At 40.5% G+C, this 15,426-nt stretch overlaps 1 protein-coding gene across 18 annotated transcripts in view; it reads right to left on the bottom strand.

The window, feature by feature from the left end:
* MKLN1 (muskelin 1) overlaps positions 1-15,426 on the bottom strand; it is a 312,981-nt gene that overhangs the window by 245,907 nt on the left and 51,648 nt on the right. For 3 of the 18 annotated variants that reach the window (XM_070265078.1, XM_070265082.1, XM_070265092.1), the window contains one exon: positions 6,743-6,883. The exons of the other annotated variants lie outside the window; for them this stretch is intronic. The gene's annotated coding sequence lies outside the window, so the exon portion shown is untranslated. The remainder of the gene's footprint in view (positions 1-6,742; positions 6,884-15,426) is intronic. 18 annotated transcript variants of the gene reach the window in all.

The following is a 15,426-nucleotide window of genomic DNA, read 5'->3' as shown; positions in this document are numbered from 1 at the left end:
GTGGCCATGCTGTGGTGGCGAGCCACACACAACATAGAGGCAGACTGGCAACAGATGTTAGCTTAGGGCGAAACTTCCTCAGGAAAAAGAAATTCATCACTGAGATAAAAGAAAATCAAATCGTGGAGCAAGAATGTTCTAACCACTTAATCATTCCTTAAGTAAACAGAGACATGAATGGTGCTGAGCCTGCCGGCCCAGATTTCTCCTATTGAGAATGATAGGGAACTGTGGAGTTCTCTGATGCGCATGACCCCAAGACCAGATCTAGTTTAAACAAAGCGATCTAGGGAAGAGGAAGAGGAAGGGAGTAGTTAAGTAAGTGAGAGGTTGTATACAGGGTGAAAACATTCCAATTCAGGGAGTAAACTTTGTATACAGGATGAGGAGACCGAAAAAGTATCGTTTGGTAGTTAAAAACTGTATGACTCTAGACTACTTATTTAAATTGCCTGAGCCTCAGTTTCTTCTTGTCTAAGTCAGGATAGCTTTTCAATGTTCTTAGCACAGGGCCTAAGACAAAGAGTTCTCAATAAATGATGGCCGCATTAAGATGATGCAAGCTCATCCTTCTGCCCTTGTCCAAGAATCCTCTATTCTAATGGAGGCTAATAGCCCTGCTGGCTAGTCCGAAGTATCATGTTCAAAGCAAAAGACTACAGGCCATTGTCCAGGCCAGAAGTCTAACGCAAACACTCCCTTAGGGTAGGGAGGAACAGAGAGAGTGGGTCTGGCTATGGAAAACTGACTCCCCAGGCAAGGGCAGGGTACTTATTAGATCCACAGAAGGAAGGACATGTAGGCAAATATCCACAAATAAAAGTCTCTTTCTAAAACAATCCAATTTTCTGGACCAATCAGTTGACAATGAGTTGGCCATTGAAGATCATATTTTTCCAACATGGTTCATTTTCTTGGCTTTCCTAAGTCATTAATTATGACCATGTTTTCCCAAATGTGGAAATTCCCCTTGCGCAGATGCCACTGCTGGCCAACCCTCCTTTCCTGAGAAGTCTCCACAGCACAAAAATATTTTTGTTTTCCCCAATTGCCCACAGGGAAAATTTCCTCACTCTTTTTTTCGCCCCTCCCTTAAAGCTGTCTGGCAATTTCCAGGAATCTAAGTAAACCAGAATCTCTTAGATCACTGGAGAACCTTTTGGATGTCCTACTTTTAACATGGCAAAAAAGAATCCTGAACTTTAAATTTAACATTATTAAACTAATCTTAAGAGTTCCTTTTAATAACCGAAGGCAATGGCACTGAAATCGAAATACTTCCCGCGCCTGCCTGAGAATGTGGCTCTGCGACTCGGGAGCTTAAATTATAAACAGAGGTGGCCAAAGTGATTATCCTTGTATCAGAATCAAATGCCATAATGTGAAATGTGCTTCCTACACATTAAAGCCCTATACAAGTGTAGGCATTTGGCAGCAAAGTGGGTATATGATACGAACAGGGAGTGATTATTCAAATCATAAAAATTTGTTAGGCAATTTACCCCAGTTACCTTATTCAGCTTCTGGGTTACCAAAGCGCGTTGCTGAGGGCTGCTGACAGTACAGGTACTCTGGAGATATTTTGTTAGTTTCAGAACATTCATCAAGAAGCACTTCTGTGCCAGAAACTAAATCTAGCTGGTGGGGAGAGGGCGGTAGAGCAATGAATCAGACTGAGTCTCTGCCCTCGAGGTCGTTATAATCTAGTAAAGAAGGTATGATGTACATGCTAGCTCAGTGGTTCTTAACCAGGGACAATTTTGCCTCCCGACTCTCCGCCCCTCCCCCGGGACATTCAGCAATGTCTGGAGACATTTTTGATTATCAGAACTAGAAGTGGGGGTGCTACTGGCATCTAATGGAAAGAGGCAAAGGATGCTGCTAAACATCTTACAATACACAGAACAGCTCCCCACAAGGTTTATCCAGTCCAAAATGTCAAGAGCACCAGGGTTGAGAAACCCTGAACTAGTTAGATTACCTAGAAAAAAAGGACTTGTGGATTGATTGATTAATTGATTGATTGGTGTTGATCCATATGGTAAATGACTTTCACCCTAAGACTCCAGTCACTTTGAATTTGTGCCTATCCCTACCCTACTATAGCTGTTAAATGTCTTTTGAATAAAAGAGTGAATTTAGACAGGTGCTGAATAAACATGAGTGCTACTAGGGAAAACGAACGAAAATTTCTAGTGAATTGTCAGCTCAAGAGGACAAAATTTTTCTAGCATCATGCCAAACATATAGGAACTGCTCAGTGAAAGTGAAGTGAGCATGTTCAGATAATTTAGCAACATTCATTTGCTTAATACTTAAAGCGCACAATGTTGAAGCGTCTTAACGGTTAAAGCAGTCCGAGAGCAGCCGTTCTTCCCGGAAATACTTCACTGTAGACTGTTTGAGTGGCGTACTGTACCATAAAGCGATAAAACGATGTATTTTTATAATACAGCATTCAAAATTTCCACTAATTCAAATTGGTCCTTTCTCTAATGTGCCTAAGTAGTGAATGTTAACGAAGTAGGAAATTTCAAACACTGAAACATTGAGGTGGCCACTTACTGAACTTAGGGAAGGAGGAAGAAGTGTGGCCTTAACTCCTGTGCATAGAATGTGGCTCCTGTTCTTCACCTACAATAAAAGGAAAAACAAGCCAAGCCACAGAGGCACGGACGTGGTGCCTATGGCTTGATATGCATAAGTATCGATAGTAAGAGAATGGTTAAGTGCTGCTCTCAATTAAAAATCAATTAAAATGAAATTATACTTTTAAATTAGAACATGTCAGTGGAGAAATATGATTTCATTTACTAAAATTATTTACACTTTTTTTTCCAGAAAAATGATCAGGTGGTCTAATGTTCTAGTGTTTATGAGACAAACAGAGACATTACTGCATGGAAAATCTGTACTTTTGATTAAGCATTTACCTTTAATTGTGATATGCAGGTTACCAAGGAAATATTGGCTTTCTTCTTCCACCTATTCGACCTGCATTTTCTCAATGTAAGTTGATGAGTAAGTCAGGAAATGGCATCTGATTTTGTATTACCATTAGCCAAATGTAAGTAGGAGGGGAGAGCTACTGTGAAAATTGTAAATAGAAATAACTAGGATAATCTGCCATGTGGATAATCAGTATCAATGTTCCCTGAATTTAAACACAGATAATGGAGATCACAATGTCCCCAATTTTTGTAATATAAAGGAGAAAAATTTCCTCTGAGTTTGAAAATTTCCAGTGAAGTCTTTGCCCAAACGTGAATGTAACGAGGTGTGTATAGGAGCAGGGGAGAGGGCATTTTACTCTTTCCTTTTCAGAAAGAAACAAATAAATAAAAATTGCTTCATTTCTGCAAGAGAGGAATCTTGTGGGATAAGTTCACTAATAAATGAATGGGGTTAAGAGGGACACATTTTTTAAAAAACATCAAAGATTAGAAATTTAGCAGAATAAACCTTGGCTCAGGGAAATATTTAGTATGCTCAGAAGAGGCATAACCAGTAAAAACAAATGTATAATAATTGGTATAGTGCTAACACTGACCAATCAAAACAGATGTCCAACTAAGCCGAATGGACGCGGCCGTAAATAACTGGAATGGTCAGACTAATATGTGCCATCTAAATATCAACCCTGATTATTTTACATGGTCAGGAGAGTCAGCATAAAGTTGATTCATAAACTGAAAAGCATTATGGGAGCACATCTTATTGTGATATGTTTTAGGCGCAGTTAAACTGAGGGTCACAGCATGGACACGTAGATGAAAATAAAAATATCTGCTAATTTCTATGAACTCACGTTCTTATAATTGCTTATGAACTGAGAATTCTTCCTCTCTTCACTTTTCAGACGAAATAGACATTTTAAAAAGTCAAGTTTTGGGTCTCTTTAGACCATCACCAACAAGACCATGCTTAGTTGCCTGAGTGCAAGTCGCTTTTTAAAATTCTAAAATATCTCTTATTTCCATGTCTGGAATGATATTGCCTTAAAATCTACAATGGTTATTTTTAGGTGGTGGAAGGTGGGGTTTTAAAAAATTTTCTGCCTTATTTTCTTTCGTATTTGAATTTTTCCATAGTTTTTTAAATAACTCATTAAAAAAATAATCATTAAGAAAAACCTCTCCCTTCTATTTACTTAGTCACAACTGTAGTTCACAGTCTTTTATCCACTCTATTGGCTGATTGATCTTTTTGAATTTGCTTCCCCCAAACTCAACACCACTTTCATTTTAAAGTCATCGTAAAAGAATCTCTCGGCGAGCGATGTGAAAAGGCAGAATGCCTAACCGTTTCCAGAGGGCGCTCTGTCTTTGAAGGGTTTTCTTTTGTTACTTTTGTTCTTTGTGTTGTCACATCTAGTTGTTTCAGAAAGCTGCTGAACTCTCCAATTTCCTTTGAAAGGAATACCATCACATGGACAATTTAGGTAACCTGGGAACACACTGCTCAGCTTAGATAGTATTTGTAAACGTTGGAAAGAACTCCGGATAAGATAATCTCAGAAATGTTCTCTTGCTGTCTGGTGTCAGAGTGACAAAAGGGATGAGTTAGGAAGAGACTTGGGAAATACTGTGGTACTGAGGCTTACAAATTCTTTACACAATTTTCCTTTTCAGGGTCTGACTCTCATGGTGTGATGAGCACCACGGGCCAATAAAATCTCCCAAGTGTCTTTTAAGCCAAATGGTTCAGTCTCTTGATATTCCTCATGGGCCCTAAAAGGTTATATTTACTTGAGACTGGGAGATCCTGGATCAGTCACAGAAATTAAAAAATAGTTGGTTTTTTTAAGGGTGGCAGGATTAGGAATAATTCATTTTTTTTCTTTTTGCCATTATAGTTGTAATGCTATTTGTGCTCTATCTACACATCTATCAGCATCTAAGTGAAAAACAGTAGGAGAGTGTTCGTCACTGGAAAATTTCAAGGTCAGCCTGGATGACTATCAGGTATGCTCTAGAAGAGACACATACATTTAAAGAAAACTTGACTGAGGTGACCTCTCAAGTTCCTTTCACATTTAAATTCTGCGCTGTACAGTTTACTCTCTAATCTCATGGTGGTAATGCTTCATACCGGAAGGACAGGAGTTTCTTCTGGCCACCTTCCTCCCTTTGTCTTGAATCTGTAGCTTCTGAGAGGGTGGCAGCTCTGAGAATTAAACAAGAGTTGGAGTGGGTGGGAAAGTATTCCTAGGAGACTCAGAGCAGTCCAGCAGTGGAAGGAACTGCCTGCACTCTATACGAGTCACAAGTAATGAGACTCATGGCACTTGGAGCAAGGACTCAGCTAGGCCACTCTTGACTAGGAAAGGGGCATGTATGCACATGTGTACTCAGAAGTATTTGCTTATCTAACCCCATCTCAAGGAGATCTTTCCTGCTTTATATATTGCTTTTCCTTTTAAATGTGGTCAATTGTCTTTTCAATTGTGTAGGAAAAAAGAGAAAGTAATAGTGCACAGGGTGAGACAGAAGAAGAGCTGAAGAGGAAGGAAGGCAAAAACAGGACTATTACACCACACAAGCAGCTTGTTAATTTCAAGCTATTTAGGCACACACACACACACACACACACACACATTCTCTATGTAAAGATGCCCTCAGGTAGATGGGTTCAAGTCTACAGCAGCTTCATTATTTATATTTTTCTTTTCTTTTTTTGGTGAGGGTGATTTGCCCTGAGCGAACATCTGTTGCCAATCTTCCTCTTGTTTTGCTTGAGGAAGATTAACCCTGAGCTAACATCTGTGCCAATCTTCCTTTATTTTGTCTGTGGGTCATTTCCTCAGCATGGCTGACAAGTGGTGTAGGTCCGAGCCCAGGAACCAAACCCGTGAACCCAGGCTGCCAAAGCAGAGCACGCTGAACTTAGCCCCTATGCTGTGGGGCCAGCCCCATTATTTTACATTTTTCACTCAGTGATACAGTCATTGTACCATACCATTTGCAAAAATGAATGTGTCAAGCATTAGCTTACAAGGCTTCCCAAAGCGTATAACCAAAAAAATTTAAAATAAAGTTAATTTGGTTTTAAAAGGTTGCTCAGCCTTTTTCCCTTTGCAAATGGCAGATGCATTCACTTTGACAAAGGCCCACTTGATTGAGGTGCTGAAGGATAATATAAAAATCTTTAAGCATGTTTATAATTTTTTTATAAGTGGCTGGATACCTCGCCTTCTTTTTCTTGTATTTTCTTCTGAAAGGAGGAGTTGATGTTTCCACAGACATCCTAGATTTGAGAAGAAGGAAGGACTTTGGGGAAACGTCTCAGCCAGCTCCGGTGTGCTAGGCAATTAAGTAGTAACCCAATTTGATAGTTAAAACAACTGAAGGTGGAGAGGCTAATTACTCCATAATAATTTTTAAATTTACAGAGTAATACATATTCATTGTAGGAAATTTGAGAAATACAAAAATACACAAAAAAGAAAACCAAAATCATCCTGGAGTAACTACTGTTAACATTCTGATGTATGGCCACCTAAATACGTATGTACAATCACATACAGATGTCATGCTCAATATTTCTTTGAGGGAAAAAAAAAAAAAGAAAAGGCAAAGTGAAAGAGCTGCTGGATGCAAACCAGGAATCATTGTCCACGTATTTTAACCGTCTTCTTTAATGTGTCTTCTCTACCCTTGGGCCCAAGCTGACAATAGATTGTAAATAAGGTGTCAGATTTCCTATTTAGAAAATAACATTAGGGTTGTAGACAATTCCTTACCTTTCCTTTCCTGAATAGAGACCCAAGAAATTGTAAAGGAAATATGATACTGCAAAACGGCTTTATTTTTGTGAGGTAACGTTGGAAGTCCCCATGTTGACAGCTGCAAAGGCAGTCACGTGCTTAACAGAGCAAGGAGCCCTACAAAGGAAGAAGTTAACTTTAGCTTTGAAAATCCTTTTATCCTCCATGATTTTGATGGCTTTAAATTTGTCACCTGAATGCGATATTAACATAATCGTCTGCATTTCAGCTAATGAATGCACCTGCTTCTAAGACTTTATTTTAGCAGTTTTAATGAGCTCTTCAAAAGAGTTTGCCTGGACTTAGTGCTCTGCTAGAGAAATAGCAGCTGTAAGCAACTGACAACACATTCAGTATTTGAATCAAGCTCTGTGAGGTTGTTGAACTTGAGAAGGAGCGTCTGTCTATCCATCTGTCTGTGATAAGGGAGGTGAAGCTGAGATGGAGCTGAGGCATTTGCAAAAAGCACTCGAGTAAGTGAGGCTGGTCAAAAAAGGTTATTCCCTGCTTTGCCATAATGTATGGATTCCAAGCAATTCATTTAGGCTCTCTAAATCCCAGTTTCTCATCTATGTAATAATGGCACCCATCTTATAAGCTTGTTGTAAAGATTAAATGCCTCACCTGTTCTAAGCACTCCAAAATGTTACATTTTATTATAATTATTATGTTTATTATTAAGAAATGTGACTTCAGATAGATCAAGCAAATTCTATTTGATTGGCTGTAGGTTGTAGGGTTCTTCAGTGAACAAGTGCTATTGAGACCTACAGTAAGAAAAAACCCAGGCCGATCTCTTTTACTTAAGTGATCAGGTAGTCTATTTCAATGCCGAATCATACCTTGACCCCACAGTGAAGATTTTTGAAAGGGAAGACGCTAACCAATCTCCAGAAGTCCAAATCCCTAACGATCCCATAAACCATTTAGAATTTAGAAACATTATGTAGGAGTTAAGATACTAGCATAATATTTACTTTTAATATATATTTTGATACTTTTTATTATCTTATCAAATTCACGTCATGCTTGTTTCACTCTGATTTCAACAGCGCATTTTCATGATGATAATCTCCCTCCTCCTTTTTTTCCATGTGCTCCTGGGTACTTTAATTTGAAAAGTAAGTAGTAATAACCCATCCAAAACTCAGCTGAATGGAAAATGAAAAATAGGACAAATGTTTCCTTAAAGATACACACAGCAGATTCTTACAGATCAACTGGAGGTAACACCCTGGAATAAGGTGCCACAGATTTTGATCTCTCTCTCTCAATCTCAGTAATATAGGTAGCACAAAGGCGAGACAACTGTTAAGAAAATGGAATATTCTCCTATTCTCCTTTTATTTCAATAAAAGACAATTATTCTGGCTGAGATTGAAGTAATTTATTTTCCAGATTCCTTTTCCCCTTTCCAAATTCTGGCCAACAGTCTTCCCTCAATAACTGGAACTGGTTCATTGGTGTTTCACCCCACATGCACAATGCTGGAGAGTCACTCAGGAGACAGGACCAGTTTACGAATCTTCACCAACTTGTTATAGGGGTTTCTCTGGAAAGGCATTGCATTCTAGAAACCACCAACTTGAATCTGCTGGAGCAGGCAGGCTTCTGGTAACTGCTTGCATCTCCACATTTCAAAAGATCCACTTTATCCAGACTTGCATGAAGCATCTTTCCAGAAGACATTCAGTTCTACCCTTAGACTTTAGCTTTGTAGTCTGAGAAAACGACCCCAAGGGAGCTTACCTCCAGCCGCCCTTTGACTGTGTTTTGCTACTGAAGGCGAGCTGACCTCATACTGATGACGACCTGTTGTCTACAGCCTGGCTACTCACAGTGTGGTCCTCAGAAGGGCAGCATCAGCATCAATTGCGAGCCAGTTAGAAACAGAGAGTCTCAGGCCCTTTCCAAGACCTACTGAATTAGCATCTACAGCTTCACGAGATTCCCAGTTGATCCATATGCACATTTAGGTTTAAGAAGCAGCAGTCTAACGGATCTGCCTGAGATTGTTTTTTTCCAGCAACAGAACTCACCATCTCCTGTTCCAAAGTTGTATCCATTCACTTTCCATTTCCAGTCTCTACACAGATTTCTCTGCAGTGCTGCAGGGCAAACTATCTCTATTTTGGATGAGTTCCCAAGCAGTGGGTCTTGTACTGATTTGCATTTCTATGGTTCAGGTGGTCAAATGTGTATATACACAGCCTCCCACTAGCCAAACCATACCCAAGCCCCTCCAAGTCATCTTGCCCTCCCTATTCCCGCAGCTGTAGTGTTACCATGTTCATAAATTATTGTTAAAGAAGGAAATTGCCAAAAGAAAAAAAAAAGTCTTTATAAACCTGCATAGTTTAGAGCTAAAGAATATGTTAAAATTTTCCATCGTGGAAATTTCCCAGCTACTGGGCTCTTTAGATTTTTTTTTTTTTTTCAGAGCTGCAAGCAAAGAATGGAAATTTCCAATTGCAGCATCAAGGGCTGCTGTTCTGCTGACTGTCTTGCTCAGCCGGGGTCATCTGCTTCTCTAAGACATCAAGGAATGCCAAGGTAGGTCTGAGAGAACACTCACTTCCTCTACAGGAAGGAAGGAATGTATTTATGCTGCCTCCAAGCTGTGATGAGGAGAGGGACGGGAGAGGTGACGTGCCCTACTCTATCCACCTGAAGTGTGAATTTTGTTGATTGTTACCACCTATCAACAGCTTATCCTATCTGACATCTTTCCAATGGTTGCTGGCTGGCAGGTATTTCATTTTTAAGAAATCTCTAAAGTGAGGGGGAGAGGCAAAGACAGGAAAGGAACCAATATTTGTTGAGGTCTACTCTTCTAAGTACTCCACCAGGTATTTTATATGTGTTATATCATTTAACATTTATGTGACCTGCCAAGGTTAACTTCTGATTTTCTGTACCCAAGCTTCATTTGGAAGCTTCCTTTGTCCTTCCTGAGACAGCCCTACCTCCCCTCGACCATCCCAGAAACTGGTCATCTTCAAGCATCCCGAGGGTTTCATCCCCACCTCTTCAATGTCAACAGCTCAGTTCCTTTTCACCGTACCTAAGTTGAAATATATTTCCCTTCACAGCTGGTCCTGATGTCTGAGTCAACAGGCGTCTAATAGCTCCCTAAATCCTGTCATGTTCCCCCCATGCACTACTGCTGATACTACAGAAGTCTGATGGTGGCAGCTCCATGGAAAGCCAAGTGTAAAGATGTCAGCTTATTGCAAACAAGGCCACACACCCTGACTGGCTCTAGGCCAGAAACAATGTTCTCAGACCTAGGTTGTGTGACTTTGTCTGGGCAGTTTGGGAGTTTTGGGTTTTTTTAGTGTTTTGCTTTGTTTTTTTTAGATTTTGGGGAGATTCTGAATGACTCTAAGGAGCAAAAGCTACTCTCTTCTTACTGACAGGTCATGTTTCCAGGAAAAGAACAGTTAAGGAGGATTTCTGACATCACTGCTGCTATTTATACTTAACATTATTTATTGAGGTATGTTTGGTAATAATGAAGATATTCCAGCAATAAATTTTTAAAAAATCATTACATGGCTAGTGAGTTTTAAAAAGAATATTTATTCCCTATCTGCCTTTTCAATCACATCTATATCCATAGATATCAGTGTTGTCTTTGAATACAGTGACCAGTTTTAATGCCACCCATAATGAAGTGGAGGGCAGTGGGAGTGGTCAGCAAGAATATCGTACGTCCATTTAGGCTTTAGTTACAAAGGTTAATATTCAATTTAGTCATTGGTTCCTTCTGTAATAACGATTTTCCTTATCCCCTTAACTCATTAAAACTGAGTCTGATTTCCTAGTGAAATTCATCAAGATGGCATTTTAATATGGGTCTGGGTCTCATATGACATGTACCACACTTGTGACAGGCTTCTTTCTACTCCCCCTCTGCATCTGTCATTAGCTAGAGGATATTGGTCCCCTTAGTTGAAGACAATGATGATTCATCTCTGTGGGTGGGGCTGAATAGACTGATATGCAACGAATATTCCTTTCCACTTTAGACCACAGAGATGACTTTTTAAAAAATTTATAGCTGGAATACATGCTGATTTAGATGCTGATTGGTTAATTTGAACCATGGCCCCAATTTTCTCCCTCCTGCCCCTGCCCCTTGCAATGTCACTTTGCAGCCCCTTCCGTCAAGAGTTAGAATCTATTTCCCCACCTAGGCCACTGAATCCAGGCTGGCCTTTTGACTTGCTTTAGCCACTAGAATGCAACAGAGGTAACAGTGTGCCAGGTCCAAGCCTAAGCCTCAGGTGTGTGCTTCCACTTTCTTTCTTGGAACCTGCCACTGCTATGTGAACAAGGCGAGGCAAGCCTGCCGGAGGATGAGAGACCATGTGGAGTAGAGATGAGCCATCCTAGCTGAGGCCATCCCAGACCAGCCAGCCCACAGCTAATATGCCAGCTGACCACAAATGCACGAGCAAGCTCACCAGGATCAACTGGATCCCGCCTAGATCAGCAGAACCACTCAGCCAACACCGTCTCAAGAGGAGTAGTAAAGGCATTAAGTTTTAAGGTGGTTTGTTATGAAGCAACAGGTCACTAATACTGACGATCGATTCCCTTCTTTTCTTTTTTCTGACTGCCAGGAAGTTCAGCATCAAACTTGAAGGCCAATCACAGTATCTATGTTCATTCATTTATTCACGTTTATTGCACGCTTCATGGTGAACATATTTGCAATCTTCTCTCCTTGGTAGTGAACTCAAAAAACTTAATAACCTATTGTTTGCATGTTGGTTCTAAACCAACTCAATCCTCTGTTTTAAATATTTAGGTGGTTTTTACTTATCATCTGGTTGGAAGAGATGACTCTAGAGCAGGATTGGCAAACATTTTCTGGAAAGAGCCAGCTTGTAAATATTTGAGGCTTTGCAGGCCATACAGTCTCTGTCACAACTACTCAAGTCTGCGGCGGTAGTGTGAAAGGAGCCCTAGACTACATGTAAACAAATGAGCGTGGCTGTGTTCCAAGAAAACTTAATTACAAAAACAGGCAGTGGGCAGGATTCGGCCCTCAGGCCATAGTTTGCTAACCCCTGATCTAGACAAACCTACTTTACTGTGCAAAAACATCTTCGTCTGTACTATGATCCCATCGCCTTTATTGTAATTCATCTCAATTACCTTGAGAAAACGGGTAAATCAGGTGAATTTACTTCCTCTATCCAAAGACCAAAAGGGGCTGATTATAGAGCAATGCTGTATAGAGACTAACAGCATTTGTCCCAGGGCGAGTAATTAAACTGAACGACTTAAGATTCCCTAGCCACTTAGTCCATGACTGGTTATTTAGTTAATGCTAAAGGCCAGGGCAACACAAGCGATGTCTCATTTGTTTTGTTTCATTTCACAGCCTCTAATCTCAAATACTCATTTAACAAATGCACGCTGTATGTCACAATGAGGATGGGGCTCTGGTCGTACTTGCCTACTCGGAGCTCCCTGAATGTATTGTGCTATTTCACGCCTCTCTAGCTCTGCACACAATGTTCCTTCTGCCTGGAACACACTTAGCCCTCTTCTCTTACTGGCTAACACCCACTCGCTGATCAAAACTAAGCTCAGTGATACTGTCTCTTGGAAGACTTCCCTGAGTGCACCTACCTCCTCACCCTCAACCTCCAGTCCACACACTCAGTCTCAGCATTTATTCTACTAAGTTAATAATTAAAATAGCTAATTGTGTTTATATGGTCCCAGGCTCTTACTATATGCCAGGCATTGTTAACTATAGTTGTTTAACTGAAATTATCAGTATACTTGCCCATTTCCCCAGTCCAATCATATATTCAAAAACATTTATTGAGTACCTCCCAACTGTTGTGCTAGATAAAGACAAAGAAAACACAAGCCTATAATAGAGTGAAAACCCACTGAGGGCACCTACTGTGTCTTTTTGCTTTTACTTCTCGACACCTAGCTGTGTCCAGAGCAGAGATTTTAGATTAATATTAGAGGAATGAATGAATGAAAATAGCTAACACTTACACAGTACATAATATGTGCCAGGCAATGTTCTAAGCTCTTCACATGTCTGAACTCATTTACTCCTCGTAACAGCTTTATGGGATAGCTGGTATAATTATCACCATTTCATATATGAGAAATCAAAGTCATGGAGAATCTCTAAGTAACCGTCCCCAGGTCACCCAGATAGTACGTGACAGAGCTGATTCCAGAGTCCATGTTCACAACCACTGGATGAAATAAAAGCTTGAGTGACTCAGCATAAATCCATTGCCACTCTGGGAAAGGTAATTGAAAGGATGCATCCTTGAAGACATGGCTGATCCAGTGGTAGTGGTTATCTGCTTGGGTTTCGGAGTCAGAACTGTGATCATATTTGCACTTGAGTGCTCAGTGTAAGTGAGCACTGTTGTTGGTGCTGTTGACAGTGCCTCCAAAGTGCACCCTCACATTTACTCACAGACCATCATGGTTGCATTCTGAACTCCCACCCGATTTCTCCCACCGCCCTCTCCTCTTCTCAAGTAGGCATGCACTGATGCTCAAGGAGCGACTCCAGCATGACTGCCAGCCTGTGACTGCTGTCTTGACTCTTCTCTGGTGGCAAGCAAGATTAAACCATAGATTCACACATGCTGGCCTATTCCAATGGGCACTTGAGCAAATTAGCATTTTGAAGAAGACTACACAGGAATGTCCATAATTCTGGTGAACCTGGCCGGCCATGTGCATTTGTTTTAAGAGATTGCTGCCAGTCACTCATTGATGGTTTTGGAAGTCCCCATGGGGCCTCCCAGGCAATATGCCACTCAGCGGGGAAGACACAGAGAAGAAGAAATAGTGACTGGTCTGCAGCTGTCTCTGAGGACAGGCTTGCTCTGATGAAAAAGAAAGAACAGGTATTTTAAACAGAATTTTGCTTCTGAAACAAATATGGGTTTGGAAAGTTTTAGGTTTGAGCATTAGGACATCAGAGAATAAAAGTGATCACAGAGTCCCTGCAGACCCTTGAAGTCCACAGTCCCTCTGAGTGTAGAACAAATGTGTCCATTCTCCTGTCCTCAGGAAGTTTTCTTTAAAAAATTGGACTCCTCCCCTTTTTTCCCTTTGCAATTAGGTAAATAGAAGGAGGCAAGAAGGTGATTGGGTTGGTGGCCTCCGTCGATGGCCTAGAGGACCTAACAAAGATGTGCAGGGCCAGGACTAGCTCCCACAAGCTTCCACTTCTCAGTCTGAGGCACAGCAGAGATCAATAAGAATTCAACAGTTCAAGAATCGGCTCTTGCAAGCAACCATGTGTCACTGCAGGGCTGTGCAAGATTGTACCTGCGAGTATATGATAAGGTATAAGATGATGTTGTCTTTCCCTTTCTCCTTGACAAGCTTTCCTCCGTCAATAATTAATCATGGGACTTCTCCAGGAAAACATTGCCTGGCCGAAAGACTTGAGAAAAATATTCAGTTGACCAATATTCTTGTGCACCTGCAAACATTTTTCAGGGCTTGGGTAGAATTTATAGCACCTTATTTTCCAATTAAAATAATCCAGGTTTCATTGTATTTGTAGCCCCTTTCATATAGTTTACCACTGAATAATTCTCTGCTTGTTTCATTACGTAAAACTTGCATTTTCTCGTCTAGATCACAGACTCACTGAGGGCAGATGTCATGTCCATACTCCTTTTGAATCCTCCCCAGCACTAACACAGAAAGGAGGAGCACAATACTGAGTGGTCAGCAGGGAATGGCCACAAGATGGTGTCTGGAGACCTGGTAGTTTCTGTGCCCCCTGCCCCATTCAGCTGGGGATTAGACCTTTAGAAAGCACTTAAGTCTCTGAGATGCAATTTCCTCATTTTAAGATTGCCCCATTGACCTCACTGGCTTGTTGGAAGGATCAAATAAGATAATGTATGTGAAAGCACTTTGTAAACCAAGATTTGCTAGCTACTGAAATGTAAAAAATCAGCAGAAGAGGCATTTAGTAAATATCTAGGTGATTTTGAATGATAAGGTATTATCTTCCCTTCTCCCCTATATTCAATTCCTTTAGGAGTTTTATTTCTCAGGATTTAATTTCAACTGAGTAGCAAACCACCCCACAACTTCCTGATACTGTGTGAAATGTCCCTTAGTGCCTTTTACCCCATAGTTACCTTAAAAATTGAATGAAATCTAAACAAACCAATCAAAAACGTCGCAAAGCATGCCATGGTCACATCTACTACTCAGGGCTCCCGGAGGCCAATGCCTTTGTAACCCACAGAGTTCGGAGCCTTTCTTGTGCTACATCAGCGCACTCAAATTGTACCCTGGACAAGGATTATGCATACTTCTGCATTCTAGCACATACTTGATACATGAGAGTGGCAGATCATTGCTCTAAGCCCAGGCCAGCTGAGAAGAAAGTGGAAAACATGGCACCTTATATGAGAAATTTTACAAAGAGATGACACTATGAACCAGACTTTTAGTATGATTCATTTATTCGTCTTTATTTTCTATTTGTTCTTAGCGAAGAAGACAATCTCTGTGTATTAACAAAATTCTATATGATACATTAGAAAAATCTTCTTTCCAACATGGTTATTCCTCAAATGTTCTGGAAGATATAAAGTTTGGTCACAGGGTTTTTTCTCACTTAGCTGGAG

Source organism: Equus caballus, chromosome 4 (genome assembly GCF_041296265.1).
Source record: "Equus caballus isolate H_3958 breed thoroughbred chromosome 4, TB-T2T, whole genome shotgun sequence".
In the NCBI taxonomy this organism is placed as follows: domain Eukaryota; kingdom Metazoa; phylum Chordata; class Mammalia; order Perissodactyla; family Equidae; genus Equus; species Equus caballus.
The sequence above is the reverse complement of the archived record's forward strand: the minus strand, read 5'-3'. Positions and strand labels throughout refer to the sequence as shown.